The sequence below is a fragment of the Petaurus breviceps genome, unplaced genomic scaffold (genome assembly GCF_028583685.1).
Source record: "Petaurus breviceps papuanus isolate PSGF00001 unplaced genomic scaffold, PetGlider_PUasm1.0 63, whole genome shotgun sequence".
NCBI lineage: Eukaryota > Metazoa > Chordata > Mammalia > Diprotodontia > Petauridae > Petaurus > Petaurus breviceps.
The window spans coordinates 3807139-3823466 of NW_027186418.1; positions in this window are offsets into that span (position 1 = coordinate 3807139).

A 16328-nucleotide genomic window follows, 5' to 3' on the forward strand; every position below is an offset into this window, starting at 1 on the left:
AAGAAGAGAGAGAGAGAGAGAGAGAGAGAGAGAGAGAGAGAGAGAGAGAGAGAGAGAGAGAGAGAGAGAGAGAGAGAGAGAGAGAGAGAGAGAGAGAAAAGAATTAGAGTCCTAAATAAGTGTGAAGAATTGTACTGCCAAGTATCCCGATGTGTGACTCTGTAATCTCTGCTCGCTGGTTCGCTGGCCTGTGTGTGTGCGCGCACGCGTGTGATCCAATGTCTCTCGGTGTGTGACTTTTTTAAAGAGGCGTCTGGGCTGACCCTGCTCCTCCCAGCCCACTTCTCTTCTTTGTTTCTACCAATATTATATTGCCCTGATTCTTTCTGTCTCGTATTCTCCCGAGGTGTGTGTATGTATGTTTGTGTAAATGTGTATGGGGGTGGGGGGAGGGGGGAGAGTCCGGAAGAAAAGGGGACTTGGCGGGGAGGAGGTTTGGGCTGGGCGCGAAGGGAGTGTCTACTAAACTTTTTTCTCATCCCGGTTCTGGCACTTCTTTGGTCCCTCTGGTAGTGACGACCTGTTTCGAATTGGTCCCAGACCAGGAAACCGTGTCTGATATTCTTAGAGACCTAGAAGTGCCCTAACCGCGAGAGAAAAATGAGTGTTTAACGTATTTATATAAATGTGGTTGGGACAGCTAGGTTGGGGTTGGGGGTGGGAGGGCTCTCGGGTGGGATTTACGATCTTTGAATCTTGAACTGGGACAGGAGAGGGAGGGTTCCTGAGCCAGGTTGGAGGAATCTTGGGGACGTTTGGGTGATCTTGAGTCTAGCTGGCTTGGAGAACCTAGCTTGGGGAACCTAACGATTTGGGATCCTGAGTGTAGAGTTAGTTATCCCTGGTTTGAAGGGAATACCCAGTTCTGATGTATTGTGGAAAAAAAAATCATCATGCAATTCATCAGTCCCTTGTTTAGGGGTGAATGAGAGCAGGGATCTCTCCTTTGGTAGAAATAAGGGAGATCCCCGGTTTAAGTTCATTTGCATGGTGTACATTGGGAAAGATCTCAGATTTGATGTAATTTAGGGAGAAATCTTGTCTGAAGTAAAGGGGGAACCAGGAATCCTCATTTAGGTGTTATGGGAAATTCCTGGTTTGAAGTAATTTGCACGGTCTGGATTTGAGGGAGATCTCAGGTTTAGTGATATTAGGAAAAAACCATCCTTTGGTTGTAACTTGAGAGATCCCTGGCTAATGTACTTTAAATGATGAGAACTGGAGGGAGGGGGGTTAGGGGTTTTCCTACTTTGGTATATTTTGGAGAAGGGATCCCTAGTTTGATATTTCCATGTGAAAGTTTGGAGGGGTATCCAGGTGCATGCATTTTGGAAGGAATCTCCTGCCCTTGTTTGATGTGTTTGGGCTTTAGTCTGACACAACTTGACATGGGGTGGGAAGAATCTATTATTTGGTGTAATTTGGAGTTTAATCCCTATCTGAAATAATTTGCATGGTGTGGAGTTCAGGGTTGGGTGAATTTGTAAAGTGGGTGGATCTCTGATCTGGAATGGGTTTGAGGGATTTCTGGTCTGGTATGGTGGGACAATCCGTGGTTTTCCTGTGGAGGTATCCCTGATACGGTATGGTTGGGGAGATTGGGGAGGTCCCAGGTTTGGGATGGAGGTGAAGGAGAGACCTCAGACTGGCGTCTTGTCTGTTAAGTTGTTCACTATTCGAACTTCTTTTCTGTACAAAAAAATTAAAGATTTTGAATGAAATATATTCTGATTTCCCCTGAGCTTCTTTTTTTTTCTCCTATCCTTTCTGAATTGTGTCAAGAAGTAAACACACATTTTTCTTCATTGTCCCCATAGAGACCAAGAGAAGGAAACAGAGATGGGGAGGTGATCATGGAAAGAACAATCTTATCTCCCCATCCGGAGAGGGAATCACAAATAGGGTAGGTGCAGAGAAAGATAGACTCCTACTAAGATACTTGTAGAAGAGACCTCAGTCTTCCTATTCTCCCTAACTTGGTGCTCATCCCTGTCCCTCATGCTAGGAATTCCCACTTCCAATTTTCCCAAGAGTCTTCCAAGGACCTCTTTGGTGACTGAAAGGAAGGGAGGATACAGAAGGAAACCCAACCCTCTACCTGAGCTCCCAAAAGTGCTGAGGAGTTGGTCCAGAGCTATCGTTCAGAGATGTGTATAACCCCTGATTCTTTTAGGACACTCAACTGTAGGGCAGTTCCCAGGCTCCCAGTTTACATAGCTGGAGACGAGGTGGGGTAGGTGTCACAGTTTTTTGTCTTCAAGTTTTCTGCTTCTAACTTCATTGGAGTTCAGTGTTACAGCATTACATCGATGTTCTGGGAATCACTGGGCTCAGCAAGAGAACAGGAGAGAGCCAAGAACCAGCAGGAATGTTATCAGATCTGAAGCCTCCATAAGCATTTGGAGAGAAGGGAGGGGGTGGTGAGGAGAGGGAGAGAGGGAAGATAGGTAAAAGGGATGAAAAAATAATGTATTGGGAATAGAAGAAATACAGTAGCTGACATTCATACTGTGCTTTAAGGTAAGTATTCTTATTCCAACTTTACAGAGCAGAAGTTAAATGATGCTCTTATGGTCACACACAGCTAGCTGGGCTTCCAATCTAAGTCTTTCCTGATTCCAAATGTGATGCTCTTTCTATTACACCAACGTTGGGGTGGGGGCAGGCAGTGAGGAAGGGAGAGACAGTGACAGAGACAAAGCAAAGAAAGAGGTGGGGGAGGGAGGGAGAGAGAAAGAGTTAGGGAGTGGGAAATAGGAAGAATATGAGAAATACGATGGGAGGGACAGGGATGGGGAGATAAGAGTAATTGGGTTTCTAGAAGGAGTGAAAAATGGGAAAGAGGGATGAAAATTGGGATTAAAAGGTAGAATTTGTGGTTGTAATAGAAGAAATGGGGTATATGGAAAAGAATAGGATTGGGATTAGGGAGGCAAGGGTGAGGGGGATTGGACATAAGAGCATAAGGGGCATAAGAGAAAAAGGATGGGAGGAGGGTGGTTAATAAGGGCCTAGGAAGGGGGAAGTATGATACAGGGAAAGAGCTGGGTCTCAAGTCAGGATCTAGGTTTGAATCCCAGCTCTGCTGCCTCCATGTGAGCCTGCCTGGGCAGGTCATCTTTCAGGACCCACTGGAATCGATCGATAACTGCTAAGGTCTCTTCCAGTTCTCAGTCCTATGCAGCTTTTTTCTTAAAGATGGAAATAAGGGAGATGGAGAATAGAGGGTAGGGATGGCAATTGAAAGAGTTAGGGAACAGAATAGATAGAGAAACATGAAGGAAGGCACTGCAAATGAGAAAGCATATTGTCTTAGGGAACCCAGGGAGCAAGTGCATCTAATATTAGGGTGGGGTGACTTGTAATCCTTGGGTGTAGACACTGACAAGAACACAATATCTCTGCAATGTAAACTTTGGGGAACTTACCCTTTGCTTTAGAATTAATTTTGTTTGTTTGTTTTGAGAAAAGGCTGGACTTCTGATTGTGTGGCATTTGGTCATTTCTTCCCCCTCCTTTTCTTCTTTCCTGAACCACAATCTTCCCTCCCCTATACTCCCACCTCAGGCACACAGAGGAAGAAGTACAGTCTATGAAAGATGCTTTGAGCCCTCAGATGTTAACTTCCAAGGAGATCAGTTCCTTCCATTTACTAACCTCGGAGGACCTTTGCCCTTAGCCTACGGCTGGGAATTGCTATCTGTGACTCAAAGCAGCTGAGTTAGACAGCTGGATTGTTCAGTTGTTTTTCAGTTATGGCCAACTCTCTGTGACCCCATTTGAGGTTTTCTTAGCAAATATACTGGAGCAGTTTGCCACTTCCTTCTCCAGCTCATTTTACAGATGTGGAAACTGAGGTAAACAGGGTTAAGTGACTTGAATAGGGTTGAACAGCTAGTGTATGAGGCCAGATTTGAACTCAGGAACATGAGTCTCCCTGACTCCAGGCCTTTCCCTCTATGCACTCTGCCACCTAACTGCTCCAAACAACTCAATAGTCTTCCCTATAATTGAGATCCCAATCCCAAGTACCCCCTGCCACTGTATCTAGACAATCCTCTCTCTTCTTCACCCCCTGTCACTCACCCCAGGCACCAAATGAGTTCTTCTCACGTCATTTATTGGTGACGTAGAAGAACTACAGATATAGCAATAGTAAGGTTCAGGTGATCACAAGGGCAATTAACACAAAGCCTAGATAGTGCCAACCTTCTAGATAAATTCTATTTAACATTTTCCCAGGGATTGTTATTCTCACAGCCTCAAAGTCTTCATCTTCTAAATGACCAGGAAAAAGAATGACTCCCTAAAGAACCCCTCACCTGACCCCCCACACCCACACCCACCTCACACAATTCATCTAGGAGTGGTATAGACAGTGTCTTTGGAGGCATTTGGGGTTGCAATCTTAAACTCACTTTTAGCAAAAGAGAGAGAGTCCTGGTACAATGGAGAGATTTTGGTGTTCTATATGTATCTTCCTATATATCCAATGAGTTCCAGTTCAAAAAAAGCTAATTTGATTCTAGGTTGTGGCAGTGGAAAAGTGTCCAAAACAAGTGAGGTGATCAGTAAAATAAGAGTTGAAATAGATGATCTCTAAAATCTCTATCACTTCTAAATCCAATGATAATTGTCTGCCCTGATCAGAGCACATCTGCAATGTTGTGCTAATTTCTGGATTCTATATTTCAATGTAAACTGTGGCCTAGGGTCCCTGAAGGATTCTGAGTTTACATGGACTGGGTCCAATCACAGAGACTAGGTCATTTTCTTTCTTTGGCTCATTGCCCTCAATCCAGTTTTACTCTGGGGAAATCTCAAAAATAAAAAGTGTAGTCTGTGTCTAGGCTTCCCCCAAATGTGTGTAACAGGGTCAACCACCTTCTGTGCAGTGTAGTGGACAATATAATTACTGGATATGAGACAGACTTTATTTTATACCTTGGGAAAAATGCGTAATATGTAGAAGGCTTACTGCCGCCCAATAGCAGATATCATAACATAAAAACACTCAAAAAACCCATCAGTTCTTCCTCTAAGAGAACTGAACCTGAGGTTGCTATCAGTACAACCCTTTGTCACTCCAGTGACCTCTTCTTTCCCATCAAGTCTTACGTTGTTTCCCCATAATTTGTACTCCTTGTGATTCAGAATATCATCGGGATGTTAAGCATACCTTTGGGATTGCTAAACAAACAAACTCCTATTTCGTGGACCCATGCAGTCTGATTAACTCATTGGTTTGCTCTACAAGGAGGGTGCTAGGACCATACAGATTTTCCTCTTTCTCCAAGGATGATATTGCTTAAGGAACTCCCTAGAAGAGCTGGGGTTCATAAACATTGTCCATGGACCACATGGTAACATGCAAGTACATGTGTACAGTGGCCATGTGCTTCCTCTATAGGCCACCATTATTGCCCAGGGATGTGGGGAGGGAAAGAAGGGAAAATCACTGTCCTTGCTGTGTTTCAAAAGGTTTCAGCAGCCCCCCCCCCCCCACACACACACACACACACAATGACAAAGGAAATCTGAGAGCAATAGAGACAAAGACAGAAACAGGAAGACAGAGTCTGAGAGGGACGGAAGGAGAGAGGGAGAGGACCAAACTGGGTTTTATGGCTCACTTTTATAGACCATACAGGGATGAGCTTCTGAAAGCCAATTATGAGGTACTAGTTTCTGAAACCAAATCAGTATGATACCAGGGGTCAGGTCTACTTTCTAAGAGGCACTGCAGCCCTTAGGTCATCTTCAAACAATAGTCCCTCTCTCACAATCTCATCAGGAGAATTAAGGATCATTACATAGTTATCAGTGACAGTCCTGATGGCTTCTCCCCTCTTCCTCTCACCTTACATTAAGTAAGGCATTGACTGAGGTTCATCCAAAAGAGTGTCCAGGATGGGCTCTTCCTCTCACCTTACATTAAGTAAGGCATTGACTAACTGAGGTTCATCCAAAAGAGTGTCCAGGATGGTGAGGGAACTAAAGGCGCTGCTGTTTGAGGCTCTATAAATGTTTAGCCTACTAAGGGCATGATTGTTTGAAAGGGCTATCAGTCAACAAAAGTCAATAATACTTAAGTACCTACTATGTGCTGCTTACTGTGCTAAGGTCTAGGGGTACAAATATAAAAAAGAAAGACAGTCCTCGCCCTCAGGGAGCTTACACTCCAATGAGGGAAGATGACACAGGAAGGAAACAGAAGTGGGAGAAGAAGGTACCCTGGAGATAGCTGTCCTGGGAGTCCTCTTTACCTGCGAGCTTTGGGAAGACTTCTTTGTTCTGCCCTCCAGACTTCCAATCAAAGGGACAGAGGGAACTGAGGGTACTGATGAAGTGTGAATACCAAAACTAACCTAATGCAGTCTTGAAGGCCTTCATGCAGAAGAAGGATTAAAGTTACTCAGCTTGACCTCATGGAGCCACTAGGTGGCACAGTAGATAGAGCTCTGGGCCTGGAGTCAGGAAGACCTGAGTTCAACTCTAACCTCAGACATTTACTCTCGGTGTGACCCTGGGCAAATGACTTTAACCGAATTGGCCTCCATTCCCTTATCTGTAAAATGAGCTGGAGCAGGAAATGGCAAAAACCACTCCAGTATTTTTGCCAAGAAAACCCCAGTTGAGGTCACGAAGAATCAGACATGACCACACAACAGCTTGGTCTCATGGGGCAGAACTGCTAGCAAAGAGTGGAAGTTACGGATTTCTTTGATGTAAGAAAACACTTCCTAGATTACAGCAAAACTTCCTAATTAGAATTGTCCAAAGTGTTAATGACTTCATTAAGTAAGTGAGTTCCCCTTCACTGGAGGTTTTCAAGAAGTTTGAATAATCAGTTGTTGGGAATGCTGTGGAGTGATTCCTATTCAGATATAGGCTGGACCAGATAGCTCCTGAAGTCCTTTACGATTCATATTCTGTAGGTCTAAACCAACCAGTTCTTTGCCCCACCCCCCCCCAGCCCCCAGGGCTTTTCATCTCACTGGGTCTATATTATTGAAAACCGCCTTCCCCCAGAAATGTAGTCCTCAAGCAAAGGGAGCTACTTTTTCTAGCTTCTAGTGAGACTTGAAGGTTTAGTAGAATTAGAGCCCAGGGCATTGTAGAGGTAGTCTAAAGGTCTTGGTATATCTTGGGCTTCAGGCTGCTTCATTTCTAGGCAAAATTCTCAAGCACCCTGAGGGGAGATCTGAAAAGTTTGGTAAGAGTCACTTGTCTTTACCTTCACTATCTTAGAGGTTTAGGGGAATCTGGACTCACAGAATGTCAGAACTATAGGGGACTTTAAAATGATAGAATATGTGAGATTAAACCTGAAAGGAACCTTAAAATCATCATATGTTGAATGTCAAAGCTAGATGGGACCTTAAAGTCATAGAACATAGAATTTTAGAGCCAGAAAAAAGTCTTGGAATCCTAGAATGTCTTATGTACTTTAATTTTCATTTTCAGTTCCAAATTCTCTGCCTCTTTCCTTCCATGCCCTCCCCCACCCATTAAGACAACAAGAAATATGACACTCATTAGACATATGAAGTCATTCAAATCATATTTCTACATTCCTTTGGAATTGCTATGGATCATTGTTTTAACTAGAGTGACTAAGTCTTTCACAACTGATTGTCCTCACAATTGCTATTATTGTGTACAATGTTCTCCTAGTTCTGCTCATTTCACTTTGCATCAGTTCATATCAGTCTTCTCGGGTTTTTCTGACACTATCCCCATCATTGTTTCTTACAGTATAATAGTAGAATTATAGAATTTCTTGTCAGAGCTGCAAGTGATTTGAGAACACATGATATCAGAGTTATAGGGACCCTCAGAATCATAGAATGTTAGAGCTACAAAAAAGTTAGTCCATCCTTTTTATTTTATTGTAGAGAAAATCAAAGCTAGGAGAAGGGAAGTATTTTTCAAAGGTCAGAGAGCAAGAGAATAAGTGATAGATCCAGGACTAGTAGAATACAGGACTCTGGACTTCCAGTACAAAGTACATCCCCCAGCAATATCTCTGTTCTACTGTAATCATCAATCACTTTTTTTTTTTTTGCTTTTTGGAGGGAGGAAGGCTGGGCAATTGGGGTTAAGTGACTCACCCATGGTCAACAAGGCTAATAAGTGGTAAGTGTCTGAGGCCAGATTTTAATTCAGGTCCTTCTGACTACAGGGCCAGTGCTCTATTCACTTCAACACCTAGCTGCCCCCATTAGTCACTTTTGATATCTATTCTGCCAATGGTAAAGTCAAATCTCTCTATATTCAAATTCAACTCAATTTACTATGTGAAAAACATGGTCTTAGGTACAAATATCCCTGCCCTCAAGGAGCTTGCATTTGGAGATTGGGACATAACAGGTAAACATAGATATAATATCACATAGGGAGTAAAAGGAGTAAAGGAGAGATAAGATAGAACATTCTAGGAATATTTGGTGAGGTAGAGAACACTAATGGCTAGAGGGATCAGATCCTTCATGAAGGAGATGGTAATTAAGCTGAACCTTAAAGGAAGATAAGGATGCTGAAAGAGATAAGAAAGGGATTCATTCCACCTATAAGAGACAGCTTATGCAAATATTCAGAGGCAAGAGATAATATATAACATTCACCAAACCCCACTAGTGGTCCACTTTAGTTAGTACATGGAGGGAAAGTAGCATGGAATGAGTGGAGAAAGATCCTGGGACCATGTAGAAGGTAAGGCAGGGGAAAGAGTTTTGAACAACTCTAGATTTCCATCATTGGGGTCTGAGAGTATGATGATGCCTTCAAAACACCCAGGAAAATGAAGAGACAATTTAAAAAGAGGAAACAAAATGATAATGGCTACTTATGTAGGTGACACAGTGGATAGAGTAATGGGTTTGAAGTCAGGAAGACCTGAGTGCAAATTCTGCCTCAGATGCTTAACTAGTTGTATGACCCTGGGCAGATCACAATCTCTCTTGGTATTAGTTCCCTTGTCTGTAAAATGGGAATAATAACATCATCTACCTAATAGTATTATGAGGATCAAATGAAATAGTACACATAGTGCTTTACAAACCTTAAAGTGCTATATAAATTCAAGGTATTATTATTACTATTACTAAAAAACTCAACTCTGGCAGGGTTACAGAGAATCAGTTGCTAAGATACACTTGTGATGAAATTACAAAATAAAATGATCTTTTTGGAAAGTCATTTGGAAGGAGGAAGCAAAAGTTACAAAAATAGTTATACCTTTAGCCTCTTAATGTAATTACAGGAAATAAACCCTGAGTGTGTTATCATAAAGAACAAAGTGAGGACAAGAGTTATCTTTTTCAAACATTTTTATAGCATCATTATTTGTAATTGCAGAAATCTAAAAGGAACTTAAATACTAAATAATAAAGAAAGGGCTAAATCAATTGTGATACATGAATGTAATGGAATACTAAAAGTTAGTAAAGACCCACAAATATAAGGAATGCAGTGAAATCTGAAAAAGACATTTATGATAGAATTCAAAAGGAGAGAGAGTCAGAACCATAAGAACAGAGTACATACTAATTACAACCATATTTTTTTTTAAAGTAAATAAGGATGAATACATAAAGTAACCTAAGCAAAACCCTTAGAGGAACTGGTTGAAAAGTGATGATACATTAAGTATGAAAATTCATTTTTACATGTAAATAATTGTCAAGAAGTCTATTCAATTGTATTGACTAATTTAAATATTAGGCTTATAATAAATCTTTTTTTTTTAAGGCAAGTTCAGAGAAGGAATGGTTGTGGAAGGAAGATGATTTCAATTTTGAACCCGGAGGTGCCAAGGGGACATTCAAGTGGAGATGTCCAGTGGCAGCTAGAGACGTGGAAGGGGAACTTAGTAGAGAGATTATAGCTGAATAGAGAGACTTGGGAATCATATGCAAAGAGATGATAATTGAACCCATGGGAGCAGATGAGATCATCAAGTGCCTACTTTTCAACTCCAACCTGGAACTGGCTCTTTGAAGGAGCCAGGAGATCAAACTTCCCAAAGGGCAGTCTTCAATTTGAAAGAGAACAAATAACATGCAATTTAGCAGCTGTAATTGGAGAACAGGAGGAAAGGCAAAGTCGAGAGCTGGTCCCCAGAAGATATGTTCTTCGTTACAAGAGGACCTAGTTCCCACAGCAGCCCTAGCTGCCCAAACCCATAGAGCCCCATCTTTTAGTTTCAAAGAATCATAGAATTTCTTTTCTTAGCTGGAAGGGATCTCTGAGTGTAGCAGCAAGCACCCCAAGCATGTCCTCAGGGTTTGCTGCCCATACAGGTTCTTGGATCTGCTTTGATAAAGGAAAGCAACTCAAAATGGGTTAACAAGCTTACTTTAATCAGTCAGACATATATCGTTTACCTCGTTCAGGAGAAAAGGTCAGCACCCCGAACTTCAAAGTATACAGGCAGAATTATCAAGACAGAAACAGATCAAGTAGACAGATTTCCAAACTGTTCAACCATTACATCCATACCCAGTCAACATCTGGGTTTCCACATCTGGGTTTTTCAAAGCCGGGGGGACCCTGGACAACGGCTTCCCAGAATACAGATCAAATCACAGAACACTTCTCAAAGTGAGCCCCCAAAACAAAGCCTCACATCAGGGCTTATATAGCCTTCTCCTGGCTCAGAGAATGTAACAACCTTATTGACTCACTGGCCAATCAAGAAGTATCTACTGAAAAACAAGCCTCCCACCCCAGGCTTCAGGTGCACTTTAGCCTAGGGGCAGGGAAGATCTTCCAAATTTGCATTCCCTGAGATACTCTGATCCAATGTGCATTTTACTAGAGAAATTGAAGCACAGAGGAGGGGGCAGACTTGCCCAAGAGCATACAGTGAGAGAACAAGAATAATGGTGACTGAAGAAGCTAGGAGAGAAATGACAAAGTGATGAAGATGATGGACAAAATGAGTTTTTTAAAACCCTGTGTTTGGATAGCAGAAAATGTAAAATAAATAATAAAAGCCTTTCACTTAAAAATACATACATTTTGGAGCGGCCAGGTAGCACAGCAAGTAAGAGCACCGGCTCCAGTGTTGGGATGACCTGGAGATCGAATCCTGGGCTCAGACACTCAGCACCACACCCAGAAATAACTGGCCGTGTAACCTTGAGCAAGTTACTTAACCCTGATTGCTTAAAAAAAAAAAAACATACATTTTAATATAGTAATTTTGTATACTTATGTTTTAATGTACAATGAATGAATTTTTTTTTCCTTCCAAAGGAGTCTCCTTTTAGGGTTAATAATAATTGGCATTTATAAAGCATTTTAAAGCTTGCAAAGCATTTTTCATCTATTCTTTCATTTCAGCCTCACCATAACCCTGAGGGAGAGTTATAGTAAGTATTATCATTCTCATTTTGCAGAGGAAGAAACTAAGGCTTAGAGATGGTCATATAACTGGTGTCAAACATTACCATATTTTATCGCATAATTGTTGCCACCACATAATCATCACACCCTATGTGGTGTTGTCAGGTGTTTTTAGTCCAAAAATTGCTTTATAACCTCTCATTGCATAATCATCCCATGGAATAATTTTGTTTGTCATGCCACTTAAAAGGTAAACAAATGATCAATTTACTTACCAGTGGCATATGTATATGCATTTATCTCTTGTATGATGAGCTGGGAGCCTAGAATTCTAAGCACACAGGCAATGTCAGTATTCAGTTTTAACATATATTCACAAGTATTCTGTGCATCCAAATCTTGCACCAAAGACAGTTTAGTAACCAATGTTTTTTTTTTTTTGAGGGGAGAAAGCAAAGCAATTGAGGTTAAGTGACTTGCCCAAGATCACACAGCTAGTAAGTGCAATATTCACAATGCCTGTGGCAATTATAAATATGCTGATGTGGTTATTAATCACATAATATACCAGGCTCTCTATATGGGGGATAAAGCTAAAACATTTATTAAAATACCAAATAACTGAGTCCCAAAACCAGAAAGTCAAAGCCATCATGGTAGTTATGAAGTTGGCCCACATAGTTAATGTAGTAAACACTCACATTCTCAAGCCTTTAAAACAGAACAAGCTACCTCAGGCAAAGGTCCTCCTCTCACAGCAACTCACAGATGCTCAGCATCCAGGAAGTGTGCTCCCAGGTTCTGGCCCCCCGCAGATCCGGTCCCTGGAAGTCCTCAGCAGGAGTCCTTAGCAGAAATTCTGGATGGCTCATAAAAAAGGGGTTCGCTCCTCTGCCTCCACCTCAGCCACTACGGCTGCTGCTGCCTCTGCTGCTACTGCTGCCACCCGCCGCCAGTCACCACAGGAACTCTAGCTTGGCTTCTGCTTCCTCTAGCTCCACCCCTTCCTGCTATGTCAGCAAGTCCAATGGGGCATGGAAGATCTTTAAATCCCATAACCCTTACATTCAACCCCAAGATCTTTCATGTGCCTTACTTAGCAAAAATGCATTGGGGATAACTGGTGTCAACAGAATTTTACAACAATGTAACAAGGATAGCACACAATAAACACATTAAACAATATTTTAGGGTGGGGCTTGAGCACAAGCTCCATATCATTCTCCCCCCCTCCCCAAACAAATGGAGCCTCAAAATCTTGGAGTAAGGGGTGAAGGTCTCTTCTTCCATGACTACTTGATGCTGAAATCAGATGTAGAGCTCTCCCTGTCCCAAGGGGTCCCATTTGAGAGGTCAGTTCTTAATGTGCTTGATTCCAGGTCCAGGGGTGACACAGCACAGTTGCAGACAGGGGGTGACATCCAGCCTAAGCTATCAGGCATCTACAGGTGGAGGGTACCAAGCCTGCGGAAACAAATCTATCAAGCAAGGTGAACAGACAAAGAGTCAAGAAGAAGCAAAGAGACAATAACCAGACTATTGTAGCCTCACTCACGGTAGAATAAATGAGTTAAGGGTACAATTTTGTAATCATCTTCTCCGGAATAACAATAGTTACAGTGTTATTCCTCCCATGTGCTATAATCTCTGCAGTCTTTGGAACATCATCTGGCTTCCGTTTTACCCATACTTTAGCTCCTGATTTTATTCTATCAGTAGAATAGATAAAGAAAACCTTCAGTTCCTCTGACAGTTATTTTGGAAGGAGGGTCAGTTTTTACAAGTGGTTTTGTTTTACAAGGAATGATAATCACTTGAACTATCCTATCATTTTTATGAATCTGTATGGGCCCTTCACCTAAATTATGGAATGTCACAACAATGTCTCCTTGATAATTAGAATCTATTACTCCAGCCAATACATGTATTCCTTGAGCTGCTAATCCTGATTTGGGTAAAATCTGTCCAAAGTGATTTTTAGGGATTCTTATGCATATCCCAGTGGAGATTTTTCTTATTTCTTTTCTGTCCAACCAAAAGTCCTCTAAACAATGTAAATCATACCCCACCGAACCAGGTGGTCCTGGGTACGGTGCTGGGACATCTGGCCTCAAGGTCCAATACTCAATATTTGGGATCTTGTGTGTTTGTTGTTTTCTAATTTGCAGATTGGGGGTCATCATTCTGGCTAGAGGTGTACTTCTTCCCAATGGTCTATTATTCAAATTATGTAAAGCCATGAACAAATTATCCTTCCAATGTTGATATGAATTATTGGAACTTAACTTCCTTAACTGTTCTTTCAGTAATCCATTCATTCTTTCAATTAACCCAGATGCTTCTGGATAATACAGAATATGATATATCCATTCTATACTGTTTAGTATACAATACTTCTTCATTTCATTACCTTTGAAATGTGACCCACTGCCACTTTGAATCTGCATTGGGGTTCCATAATATAGACTTATGAGATCTAGAGTTTTACAAGTGTTTTTCTGAGTTGCATTCTTATAAGGACAAGTCACTAGTACACCTGAATAGGTGTCAACACAAGTACATATAAATCTGCATCCTTTATCCAGTGGTAGTGGACCAATATAATCTATTTGCCAGATTTGGGCTGGGACTTTTCCTCTTGCTATCTCTCCAGTTACTACCCGAGGAACAGTTCGCTCCTTTTCCAATTGACATATATGACATTCTTCTGCTATCTGTTTTAACAGTGAATGAGACATACTAATACCTCGATCTTGTGTCCACCAGTGTGTGGCCTGGACCCCCAAATGGCCTGCTGTTTGGTGGACCTATTTTGCTAATACAGGATCATCAGTTGTTGTCAAAGTAGAGACAATATGCTCAGTAGCAATCTTTGCCAGTCTATCAGCATGAGCATTGTACTCACGTTCTGGCGTGGTGAGGGCCACGTGAGCATCTACATGAAAAACTAACAAGTCAGTGACCAAAGACATGTTCTAGATATCTTCCTATAATTCTTTGCCCCAGACTTGTTTGCCATAAATTTCCCAATTTTTATTTTTCCACATGGGCATCCATGTAGCTAACCCATTAGCTACCACCCATGAATCAGTGAATATATGACACTGTCCTCCTTGTTCTATTTTGATGGCTTGATGTACTGCCATAAGTTCAGCATATTGACTACTTCCACCTATCCCAGTACTTTCCAAAGTCCTTCTAGTACATGGGTTATAGGCCACTGCTTTCCAACGTCTTTTTTTGGCCCAAATATTTCACTATCATGCACGTCTCTTTTTTTCTTCATACATCATATCCCTCATTCCATTTTACAGAGGTTTGTACCAACTGTTGCTTTAGTTCAGGGAGTTCCTCTCAATTTCTATGTTTGCTACAGATTCATGTAGAGCAGAGACTCCACTTTTGCCTGTTTTTGCTCTATTTTGAATATATCACTTCCATTTGATTATACTAGCCTCTTGGGCATGTCCAATTCTGTGAGAAGCTGGGGTACTCATTACTCAGGTCATAATTGGGATTCCAGGTCTTAATATCACTTCATGGCCCACAGTCAGTTGTTCAGTCTCCACCAAAGCCCAATATGCAGCTAACAACTGCTTTTCAAAAGGTGTGTACTGGACTCCAGATGAAGGGAGTTTACTACACCAAAATCCCAAGGGTACATTTCGGCTTTGTTGTTTTTTCCATAAGCTCCAGTTTGCATAATCATCTTGTACAGTCACTTGTAATTCCACTGGACCATTTTGCATGGACCACAAATCTAGGGGCAATTATATGGCAACCTTGGCTTCTTCAAAAGCTTTTCTCTGTTCAAGTCCCCAATCTAATTCATATTTCTTCTGAGTGACTCTATATAAAGGTTTCAAAATCTGTCCAAAATGTGGGATGTGGTGTCTCCAGTATCCAAACAATCCTATGAACTTTTGGGCCTCCTTCTTATTGATAAGGGTAGGAAAATCCTGAATCTTTTGTTGGGCTTGTGGAAGAATCTCTCCTAGTACCTTGTTCCATTGTATACCCCAAAATTTTACATTTTGAGCGGGTCCTTGAACCTTTACAGGGTTGATTTCCCTCCCTTTACTTTTCATATACTCAATTAGAAGGGTCAAACTCTTCTCCACTTATTTTGCATCTTATCCCTGTATCATGATATCATCAATGTAGTGGATAAGCTGTACACCAGGTAGCTTTAATTCATCCAACTGTTCAGCCACAATCCTGTGACAAATAGTGGGGCTACATAGGTACCCTTGTAGCAAGTGGGTGAAAGTATATTGTCTACCCTGCTAAGTGAAAGCAAACTGGTCCCATTGTTTAGGGTCTATTGGGATGGTGAAGAAGGCATTCACCAAGTCAATAACTGCATACCAAGTCCCATAATGTTTTTGGATCCTTTCTAGTAAGATGATGGTATCTGGAACAGCAGCATACAAAGGAGGAGTCACCTTATTCAATTGTCTATAATCCACTGTCATTCTCCACATCCCATCTGATTTTCTTACTGGCCAGACAGGATTATTCCATTGTGTGGTTGTAAGGACTAACACTCCTGCTTCTACATATTCCTTTATGGTAGTGGTAATTTCATTTTGCCTACCTGGCACACGATACTGTTTTAAAGTAATTACTTTAGAAGGTTCAGGTAAAGTGATTGGGTCCATTTTCAAATGGACTTTAAAACTGTATTAATTCTTGTCTTCCTTACTGCAAATTGGTATCTTCCTTCAGGTAAATTCAGAGTCATGCTTCTCAATATATCTATTCCAATGATGTATTCAGGAATGGGTACAACAACCACAGTATATTCTTTCTTAAGTAACTGCCCAATTTTCATTGTTATTTTAACTTGTCTGACTGATATTTCAGCCCCTCCTAGACCTGTGATGGTAATAGAAGTTCCATGCTTAAACTATCAGGGTTTCCATAGATAAGTGCGGCCTCAGCCCCAGTATCAAGCAACGCCCTAGTTACAGTAG